Genomic DNA, 11,995 nt, shown 5'->3' on the forward strand with positions numbered 1-11,995 from the left:
AGGTCAATACAAAGGAACGTGCAAACACTCGTGGTTCGTGGTCCTTAGGACTATATACAAATCTATGGACGTAAGAGTGTATCATCGTACACTCCATTGATGGATGATCAGGAAAAAAACTTCGTATCCGCAATTCAAATTCGAAGTTCGAAACTTAAATCCAAAGCACAAGAGAGGGAGGTAACTTTGCGTGATACAAGGTTTTAAGAAGTGGATCGATGACCCAGATCGTCCATTTGGAAAATCATTTTGGTTCGGCAGATGGTTGATCCAAGTGAGTGAATTGGCTACTATAAAATTTTAAATTTTTTTAAAAATTATAGGAAAAATTTAAAAAATAAAAATAAAAGGTAGGGCTTTGTCACATAACCAGCAATTCCATGGAACCGGGCTAATCCATCTCGTTCCCAGTTCAGATCAATCAGTTCCGATCTAGATCCTATGTTTTTCAGGGAAAATATACTGTAAGACTGTTTATTTTTAGCATACGGACATCACAAGCACCTCTGGCCATTTGATATAGAATCAAGTCGTTGAGAATGTAGCATTGAATAAGATCAAGGACCAAAGGAAAATTTCTTGAGAATTATGACACACTTTAAGCTACCGAATTCTACATATTTGATGATTGGGAGTGATTGTGATCTTCTTGTATTAAGATAAATGGTCTTATAATATACAATCTTTTTTTTAAATCATATGCGATACTAAAGTAGGACTCTTTAGGGAAAGTGAACGGATGAAAAACATGGAAATTAAGGTAAACAACCCCCAAACTACGTTATCCGAATATAAAAGTAGTTTGTTGGGTACTCCGTTCTCTTAGTACGGAGGTCCCTAAAGCCAAAAGATTTTAGGTAAAATTGTTGAAAAACCTCTAAAATATACTTTCTAGACACTCTATCCCACCCTAAAATTTTCTCATATCTTTTTATCAAAAACCACCTTTTCTAACTAATACCCCCAACTCAAAAAGTGATATATTTTTTTCACCGTACGAACAAATCATTTGGATGGACCCCATTACTACTTTTGTCGGACCGTGGTTGTTATTTGCCAAACTTACGACATATGCTGGACTGCATTTCTACAATACCAAACTGCTTATTTAGACATACGCCGGACTGTAGACTACTGACGCCAGACCACCCTACTAATGTATCTAAAACGCCGGACCGGGACCATGAAATGCCGGACTTACGTCTCCAGTAGTAAAATCACTAGACCGAAGTTATATATCGCCGGACCGCGAGTAAGATATCGCCAGACTGCATCCTCGTAGTGCCTGATAGATCGACCATAATGCCGGAGCGAAGCTGTGAAACGCTAGACTTAACATCATTCTAGAAACACATGCCAGACAGCATGTTGCAAATGCCGGACTGACCCCATTCTAGTAAGTAAATTGCCGGAGCACTACTTCAAATCGCCAGACTACCCACATTATAGTAAACATATCATCGGACTGCGCACATACAATGCCGGATAACTGCATCAAAACGTCGGAGTGATTTTATTACAGTACACAAAACGCCAGACCACGCCCACAAAATGCAGGACTGCCTAGGCAAACGGCAGATTGATGGTCACAAATGCCGGACTACCTATGTATATGCCGGACTGCCTACGCAAATCGGACTGCCTATGCAAATGCCCTTTTTAACATAGAAGTTAAAAATGGGGGGTAATTTTGTCTTTATTTCTATTTTTTTAGGTTGGGGGTATTAGTTAAAAAATATAGTTTTTGAGAAAAAGAAGTGGGGAAAGTTAAAAGTGGGGGTAGAGTGTCTAGAAAGTAAATTTTAGAGAGCTATAGCAATTTTCTCAAGATTTTATACTCCTATAGGAGTATATTGTCTATTTACTCTCTCAAGTAAAACCCAATATACATGTCATTTTAAAACTCAAATTTTTGGGGACGTAACTTCTTAGAATAACCTCATTGAAAAAATTTCAAATTCTCGATTTCAACTCTCTTTGTACTAGAAACATATAATATTTCAATATTGAATAGGGACCGTCCAATTTTCCAAAGGCCGGATCTAAGTGTCAAAAAAAACTTAAAATTTAATTATTATTTTTTAAATAATCACCTAGTGAGTTTTAGATGGTTCCAAAATTTAAGACAGCAAAAAATCCTTTTGAGTAGGTCTTTTGGCTGAGGGAGTAGATGCATAATATGCTCCTACGGGAGCATAGTTTACGTGCTTATCCCATAATACCTATTAGTTTGGTACTCTGAGTTTCAAATTGTGCTGAGGTTGGTTTTTGCAAAACAATAATATTCTTTTTTTTTTGGGGTAAATGTAAACCTCTATGGGTTCCACATAATAGCTGCTAATTGTGTGTTGAGGCTTAAGAATTTTTTATGGTTTATATGTCATGTCTACCGTGAAGTTAATATGACGGCTGATATTCTTACGAAGAAAGCTACAATTTTCAAGAAAGCCACCATTTGGTGCTCCAGACCTCCCGATTTCCTTCATCTTTCTTTACTTCATGATATGGCGTAATTACCCTACTACAAGGTTGTAAAATAGCTTGATATAATTGTTTGTATCTTGGACTATTGAAAAACGGGAACTTGCACTACCGAACATTGTTAAAGGTACTATTTAAAAGTACGCTGAACATAAAATTTATAATTTACCCAAAACAATAATATTCGATATTTAAAGTACTGAACATAAAATTTTAAAGTTGTTTGGTACTTGCACTACCGAACATTATCAAAGGTACTAAGAATATAGAACAAACTTATTCTTTTAAATATTATATTCAGTACTCCAATACATATGATTGATTTTCGTAAAAACCAACTTCAGTTTGGGCACAACTAATGGGTGATATGTGAAAAAACATATTTGTAAAAAAGAAGACAAAATGTAAATTTTAAAATTTTTGGAACATTCTTAAAAATATATGTAAAAAGGTATTTACGTTTACTTTCCAAGAAAAGGGAAATAATATATTTTTTTTATTAACAAAAAATCTCATAAAAATTGCAAAAGATTGTTTTGTATTTTTGTGAAATTCACTAAGTTGGTGAATACAAAAAATAAGTTAGTTGACCAAATCTACCAGTTTAGCGTTAGAGTGGTTACTTTGTAAGTTTCCATTCACTCAGTACTTGTTGCCCTTGTTCCGAAAATGTACCATGAATAAGCAATGGCATTTTGATAGTTTAGCCCTACGAGAGAATGTGATTTCTTATTTGCATGTAGATTTTGTTAAAAAGTAGTGAAGGTATAGTACAACCACAACTGCTGCATACATTAGGGATGAACAATTTAATATTTATCCATATTTTTTTTATTTAATTTCAAAATACCCATAAAAGATTATGATCTTGGAACGAAATAATTGCAAATGAATAGAACGTTAAATAGTTCATCTCTTATACGTGTTTTGATAAATTTCCCTACATAAACATTTGCCCTTGGATTATCACTAGCCAATTAATGGATGGACCATAACGAAGGCAGTGTAGGACCCAATTTGGTCATGTTCTAGTCGATCTCTTTCTCCATCACCATCTGTTCCTCAACTGGATGGTGATATGCTCAGATGAGCATGGTTTTTCCACACTTTTTGAGTGACCATATTATACTTTCCTTGAGAGCATCCCCCAACCAAACTTTCCAAAGAAAAAGTAATCTCTCCGATAAAAACTTCCTAAAAAAAATTTTGCTCCATAGAAATTGTACAAAAATCATACATTAACAACTCCAATCAATGCCATACACAAAAGACATAAATAGGTAGGAATGGTCTAAGGGGAAAGTCATTAGGGTGGCGGGATCTCACAATATGACGTCTTGAGTTTCTTTTTTATCATGGGTGTGGACTCCTTCATTGCTAAACTATTCAAAAATTTTAAAAAAAAGATATTTGTCAAAGTACATTTTAAGGTATTAACTATTCAACATTTTATCTATATGTTCTTAGTTAATTTTAAAATGCCCATCAAAATACACATGCTCTTGTGTTTGAATAATAGAAAAAGTATTAAATAGTTAAAAAGTGAGGTGTATTTTGATAAATTTCCAAAACAAAAGACACAAGTGCAACAGTACTACACGAATATCTTTGAACAAGTAGAAACACGCACAAAACACAAATCTAGATACCCTTGATACTAACTTAGGCTTCATCTTAGTGGTAGACATAGCAATTTAAGTGAGGGAAGTCAATGGTTATGTGAAATAGGGCCCCTAGGGCTGCGCCATGAACCTGGCTTCAAGTTCAAGTTTTTCTATTTGAACTTTTTATGCACCATTAGCCTCCCAATTTTCACGTCAGATAGCCATCGATGATTGTGACCTTTTTGTATTAAAGTAAACAAACTTATAAAATACAATTTGCAATGCTATCCATATATACTAAATATCTCAAAACAAGGATTTGCATAAGTACAACATAAACGGGGTACATTGTCAACATTCACATTATTTATTTTCACACAAATATTGTAATAAAAATTTACCAACCCCAAATAATTAGGAATAACGTCTTATGATGATGATGTTGATATTATAATGAAGATTTACTTAAAGGGTTTATAATTTGCTAATAACCTATGGTGATTGAAAATTTGCAGGTAAACATATTTGACTGGTGTAATGGACTCTTTGGTAGAAGCTGATCTCCAAAATTCAAGAGACAAGATATTGGCTTCTAATGATTCAATTGACTCAGTGTATTAGAGAAGCTTACAATTGACACCTTAAAATGTACGAGTAAGGTGCACCTAAAAACCCCATTAAAGAAGTTTGTTCTCATAATAAAAAAAACCTCAAATCGATCATCTAGACCTCGAGATTCATAGAAAAGAGAAAAAAGGGGATTTCCAGTCTTAAAAAATAGTTCATTTTCTAACATATTATCTAGACCATCAATGTTTAAGATTTTCAAGTGTTTATAGATTTGCTTGATCGTCACCATTTTTGGGACTTTAAATTTCATAAGTGGGGGCAATAATAGATTTTCCTATCATCGCAAGGCTTTTGTAACACCAAAACTGCATTTTTGGCATAGTTTTGAAGTGCACTTTACTTCAACAGTATAAAGTTGACACCTTACACAAACCTCACCCATTATGATTTGATCCTCTACTTTTCCCTTTCTCACATATACACTTGTAAGATATAATCACATTAACAAAGTAACATTCAATCAATGCAGACGTACGCAGAAAGTATGCACCTATTTTGATAAACCGATGCTTGAAATTTCAGCTTAATCCGATTCATGCGACAAATACTAGAAATAAATCTCATTGAAACATCTCAACCATCTGTTTAAGATGGGACTACTCAAAGTATATGAGTCCTCTACTGCAAAAAGAAAAGAAAAAAAGAAGACGTATTTTTTAGTTTTTTTCGAATATTATCATATCCAAGTCTTATCTTAATTATTTGAAGTCGACTACATGAATGATGTTTTTCAAATATATTCAAGATTCATAATAAGCTGTGACAAAGTTTTACGTTAGTATAATATAATTGATCCTATGCAAAAATATGCCCACATCATCAAAACCCTTATAAAATTACGTAGTTGGTAGTTGTTAGTGAAAGAGGCTATCCAAATAGAGGTGATTGCATACTACGTTACAAGTGCATAAGGTTTGCTTCTTATCTCCAACTAGCTTTTTTTTGCTTTTATGCTTATTTAATTGTAGTTAAACATTTTTCTAAACCTAGTCTGATGATGGGATAGGGTTTAAATCAATGTTTCAAAATCCAGATCGGTAAGGTGTATCTTCCACCCCACTGATCCATCGCAAATCGTTGGATTGCTGATCCAGAGGTCCAAATCAAAAATTTGGAGAATGTTAAAAATTTTAGAAATAAAAATTAAAAGAGAGTTCTATGGAGGGGATTTAGGGGGGAACTTAAGAAAGAAAAGATTAGACAAGCTTAAAAAAAAAAAAAAAAAGTTATGAAAGAAGGGGAACCAATTTGATCCCGACTGATTTCCAATCCAAATCAGTGAATTTTAAAATACTAGTTTAAACTTTTATGTCTCTTTATAATAAAATTTTATAAACTAATGTTATTAGCTAAAACAAATTTAGAAGGAAAAGAAGAGAGATGAGAAAATTTGTGATGAGACGATATTGGTTAACTTTTTCAATCAAACGGGAAACATGGCCACATAAATTCAACAATTCAACCTATTTGAATCAAGATGCAGCATGGTCTAAAGAGAAAAAGAAAGAAATAATCTCTCTAGAGGAAGTGTTATCAGGATCAGCTGAAGGAATGGTCAAACTAGACTGATTGTTAGTTGAATCTGTTTGACTAGAATTAAAAAAAAATAAAAATATCAGTAGAATAATTTAAAGATATGAAATAGTTAACAAAAAGTGCAGGCCCAACCCTTTAAAACTGATCAAATGTTGGTTTTGAGTGATTTTTGGCATAATACAATTTTCACTTTAAACTAGAGCGGTCGAGGCACCATTCAGGCAGTTCATCCGGTCCAGTCTTGATAACTATGCTAAGAGGTCTCTCTTCTCCATGTCACCATCCAAGAATCCAAAGATGTGGATGCTTCTAACCAGATTTACACTACATTTCTATATTTTGGATGCAAGGGCATGCCGCATAGCTGCCACAATGTTAAAAGCTATCTATTTCAGTCAAAATTGAGGGACCATAATGTTTATCTTCCTAAAAGAAAGAAGAAGATGATGTTTTATCTCTATTTTTATCTGTGTTTATCTCCTGTTTCACTATTTAAGTCTTTGCAATCCATAACACACCTTAAAATAGTTTTAAGACCACTATTCTCTACTTTTAGAGATTTTCTTCTATTCTTTTCCCTCTAAGTGCCTCTTTGTAAGTGCCTATTCCTCACTCTCTCTCTCTCTCTATCTCTCTCTCTTTCTCAGCTCAAACATGGTGGCCTCCTCTGAGAATTCCTTAGCCCTGTTCGAACTGGATGAGGATGAGCTTTTCGACTTTGTCGTCAAAAAGGGACATGGAGTAAAGGGATTAGTCGACTCGGGCATAAGCCATATTCCCTGTCGATACATCCACCCTCCTTATAAGCTTGCCGACCTGAAAAAGGTCTCAAACTTTCCAACCTTGCCCCTTTTTGATCTCTCTGGTCTCTGTGATGGCTCAATCAAGAGCACAATTGCTCGAGAAATCTGTGAGGCAACAAAGAAGTTTGGTTTCTTTCAAGTGATCAACTATGGCATGCCCCTCGAGCTCCTCGATCGCCTAATGAATTCAACACGCGAGTTCTTTAGATTGCCGGCCGAAAAGAAGGCTTATTATTTGAAGGAGGTTTCACCTTTTGAGAATGTTTATTATGGCACAAGCTTTGCTCCTCAAGCTGAGAAATGGTTTGAATGGAAAGATTATCTCAGCATGTTTGGGAAGGAAGAGGAGCGTGCATTTTGGCCACAAGAGTGCAGGTAAAGGAGGGTGTTTGGCCTCTGGTTTTGTATAATTCGAAACTTTTTTCTTTTGTTGTTTATTTTAAAATTAGGAAATGTATATGATGAGACTATTTACTTTTGATACAAAAAAGTCACAATTATTATTGACCGTTGGATTTGAAATTAGGTGATTTGAGATGTGTCCTTTATTAGGCACAAAATTCAAAATAAATTTTTTTGAATGTTGCGACAAACTTCAATATATTAGATTTCATACCCAGCCTTATTACCAAAATGTCTTTATACTATTTCACTGGTATATTTTACCTTGTGTCTCTTTATGGACTTAGTTTGGGACATCTTATACTACCACCACCAAAAACAATAATACTGTTAATAACGACAACAAGAACAAGGATAACGATAACGATGATAACAATAACAATAACAACAATAATGACGGCAACAAAAACAGGAAAAGTCTACAAGAAGACCGGTCATCTTTAGAGAAAAAGTCACTGTCACTCTTAACCCTTAAATGTGAAATTGGGTGGTTAGGCTATGTTATTATCTGTGCTCAAAGTCCAAAATAACTTTGTCGACCACTGTGAGATTCCCATGGCCACCCAATTTCATACTTGAGGGATAGTTTTAACTATGACCTTTTTGTATTTGAGATAAACGACCCTATATAATGATGACGACAACAACAATGATGATGATGATACTGATGATGATGATGATAATAATAAGAACAATAATTTCCTTATTAACACCCATTTTTATCCCTTTTTACAGAGATGTGGCTCAAGAGTACTTGAAAATGCAAGAACCACTGATCTATTTCATTATGAATTCTCTCCTAAAAGGGCTTGGAGTGCCCATCGATGATGAGGCCATAAAATCATACATGGAGTCCCAGGCAGTTAACATGAATTACTATCCTGTGTGTCCAAACCCCGAACTCACAGTTGGAGTGGGCCCGCATTCGGACCTCGCGGCCCTTACATTTTTGCTGCAAGATGACATTGGAGGTCTCCATTTGAAGGTAGAAGATGAGGGGTGGGTGGAGATAGTCCCCACTCCCGGGGCTCTGATAGTGAACGTAGGGGACACACTGGAGGTATGTGCATAATGAATTGATTTTGAATGTCACGTGAAACATGGATGGCCAAGATAGTTTTGGTCTTGCCTGAATCACATTAGTTTTTTTCAGTGTTTCAAAAATCAGCGAGCTGACTTGGAATCACCTTGGTTTCAAATGGCCCCAAATAGGGTGATCATTCAATGTTGGGATTCTAGCTATTCTCGATTCCCAGGGTGATTTTTTCCAATTTTTTTCGTAATATTGTTTTTCAAGGTTGGTTCCCGAGTATAGGAATCATTGAGCCGACTTAGGAATGACGAGCGGACTCTAGAATCAATGATCCGGCTAGGATTGCTGAGTGTCCGAGTTGGCACTCATTTCCTTTTTTAAAACACAAATTGGCACTCATTTCCTTTTCTTAAAAACACTGGTTATTCTCTCCAATGATTATTTATTGTTAGTGACATGAAAAGGAAATATGAACGTAACAAGCATATAAATGATGTGGTTATTTAAAAATTAAGTGTATTTTTTTCATTTTTTTATTATTGATATGTTAACTGTGCGAATGGAGGGTGGGACATTATGCTGAGGCATCCGCCCTCCCAACCACCAATGCCTTTCAAATTTTTCTTTTACTTTCTAGAGACTTTTAGACAAGTAATTTTATTGGTGAGTCAGTGGGGAGAGGGCTACTATCCTTTATAGGTATTGAGCCTAGGATGCAGCGTTGCAAATCATTTAAGTGCTAACCCCGGTCTCTTTTCCTAATTTTGCACAAGACTAATATACCCACATATCCACTGGAGTCATGCTTAGGTGGTGGTTGTCTACGTTATTATCCTAAATAGCACAAAAGCAAGGCAGGAGGTGCAGGATAATCTAGTCCCCCACACAATCAGTTTATACTATTAAACAATAATCCTTTCTTTATATGAAAAAGTTTATATAGAGCTGAGCCTTTAAACAATAAAATTAGAGCCCACCTCAAAAAATTTACTAGAAGAGGTCATTTTGATGCTCAAATATCCTCAAATTGATCATCACGACATCAAGATGCATGGGAATAGAAAAAAAATGAATTTCAAGTTTTGAAAATAGTGCATCTTGGAACACATTTTTGGACTGTCAGTTTTCAAGATTTTCATATTTTTATAGATCTGCTCGATCTACACTAATTTTGAAGCTTTAAATTTTATAATTAAAAAAAAAATATATTGTAAGGCTATCACAATGATTTCCAGTATTGAGACCACAATTCTCGACACTATTTGAAGGTGGGCTCTAATTTGATTATTTAGAGCCTTTGCTCTATACTAACCGTACAGATTTGGCTGAGTAAGTCAGCTCACGCCAGGGCCAAGTCCGAGGCCAAAGCCGAGTTTGAAAACATTGAGAATGGACTCAGTGCCCCATATTCATTTCCAAGAAATGGTAGATTAGCATGCAAAGAGCACCAACTTAAAATCACAATCTGCAATTACTTAATTGTCTCTGCAGATACTGAGCAATGGAAGATACAAGAGTGTGGAGCATATGGCAAGGGTTAGCAACACCAGAGATCGAATCTCGATTCCTATATTCGTGTCACCTCGACCTGAAACCAGGATTGGACCATTGCAGGGGCTTGCTGAAAAAGATGGAGGAGCCATTTACAGAGACCTTGACTTCGGGGAGTACATGAACAACTTCTTTTCTGCAGCTCACGACGGAAAGAAAACCCTGGATTTTGCCAGATCGATGTTAGACCAAGAATAATTCTTTCAAAATTTTGAGAAAACAAATTTTCGTTTTTCAGCTTCTAGAGTAATTTATCAAAGATCTGGATTATGAACAGCGTGAAACATGCATTCAGTGCGTTGAACTGAGGTGAAAATTAAATGCTTTATGTTATATAATTTATGTTAGTAATTTCTGCCAAATTCCCTAAGAAATTGATCCTATGCAATTAAAATTATAAAAAATGGTTCATAAAAGTTTATATAAGGTGGTAACTTTGTTTCGTAGAAGTTGGAGGGAATCTACATTTTTATTTAAATTAGGGACATGTATATAATAATAATGAAAGAAATACTAATGCAATCTTGTAAGGAAATATATATATATATATATTTTATTTTTTTTATTTTTTATTTTTTTTTTCACTCTTTTTTTTCTTTTCTTTTGGCAAATATCACTTATCAATACTCTTATTACAATAACTCTTGCTTCAAAAAAAAAATAAAACTAACAAATCGAAGATCTTAAAAACCTTGATGCCATTAAACCAATTTTCTTTAAACAAAGAAAATATCTACAATTTTTATTCTTGAGAATATAAAGACAATATAATTAAATATGACAAGAAACAAAAAGAGAATACCGAAAACAAAAAGAGAGTATCGGAGATTAACTCAACCAGGCTTGTTACACCCCACACCGAGTCACCACTATCCGATGGTGCAGGATCAATGATCAACCTTCAATCTCAACTAGGAAAGCAAGTTTAAGACAAGCCACACCAATGGAACATGGACCCCTTTGATCACAAACTCAAACCCTAGATAAATTCCCTTAACAACCTAGTTTGAGAGAGATGGATTTTCTTTTTTTGCTATACCATAAAATCTTTAGTCATAAATCCATAGTTGAGAGATGGGATAGAGAAGAACTTTATAGCCTAAACCCTTAGCCCCTTTTCATAATGTATGGGAGAGAGAGATCTCAAAGATGAGAGAGTAGGGCGTGCTCCCCTTTGGGCTTCCATGAGAGAAATAGAAAGATAAGGTGTATAGATTTTGAGTAGAGACAATTTTTTTTTTATAGGTTTTGAATAAGATTAGGGTTTTTTTTGGCTTGCCTCTTCTTGTGAGACTGAATATGAACCATTGATCTTAGGTAACTTGTGGGGTGAGAGATTTAAGCCATCTATTCCATAGATGGGCTATCATGAAAGTGCTAGAACCTTTATCCCCATTTCTTAAACTATTTTCCCATCAGTAGAAATTAAACAAAATAATTCTAAATATAATATTGTGCATATCATAATAATGCACAAGCCTTCTCATGCTTTTCAAAAAGTCATTCAAAGCTTCTTCAAGCTAATACCTTTCCAAAACATATAGCAACTTGGCCTACAAGCCAAAGTCACTTATCACAAAAGTAGAAAGCTTTAAAATGGGTGGGGCGTGCCACCCATGAGAGGATCTCATGGGCCCCACCATCTAGGCCATGATGGGCCCATGTGTACGATGGGCTCCCATGTAATTTTAAATATTTTTAAAACTCAATAAAATAATTTTAAAATTTATTTGAATATTTAAATCATTGAAAAATCAATATCTCTGATTTTATAAATCTTAATTTGATAAATAAAATATCCAGAGATCTAGAAAAATTCAAATAATAATTCTAAAATCGTATATATCATAAATTAAATATAATTAAATTTTTAAGATGGAAAAATGATTCATATGGTATAGGAATTAAATCAATCAAACAATGGGGCACTCTACCTTCAATTGTGGAATATGGAC

At 34.6% G+C, this 11,995-nt stretch overlaps 1 non-coding gene across 1 annotated transcript; it reads left to right on the forward strand.

The window, feature by feature from the left end:
• The first annotated feature begins 6,905 nt into the window (after positions 1 to 6,905).
• LOC18424098 (scopoletin 8-hydroxylase) lies at positions 6,906 to 10,238 on the forward strand. The gene is made up of 3 exons (XR_016040167.1): positions 6,906 to 7,429; positions 8,192 to 8,516; positions 9,981 to 10,238. It is a non-coding gene; the product is annotated as a scopoletin 8-hydroxylase (transcript).
• Positions 10,239 to 11,995: the final 1,757 nt, after the last annotated feature.

Source organism: Amborella trichopoda, chromosome 9 (genome assembly GCF_054954075.1).
Source record: "Amborella trichopoda isolate Santa Cruz 75 chromosome 9, AtrichopodaSantaCruz75HAP2 v2.0, whole genome shotgun sequence".
NCBI classification, from domain to species: Eukaryota; Viridiplantae; Streptophyta; class Magnoliopsida; order Amborellales; family Amborellaceae; genus Amborella; species Amborella trichopoda.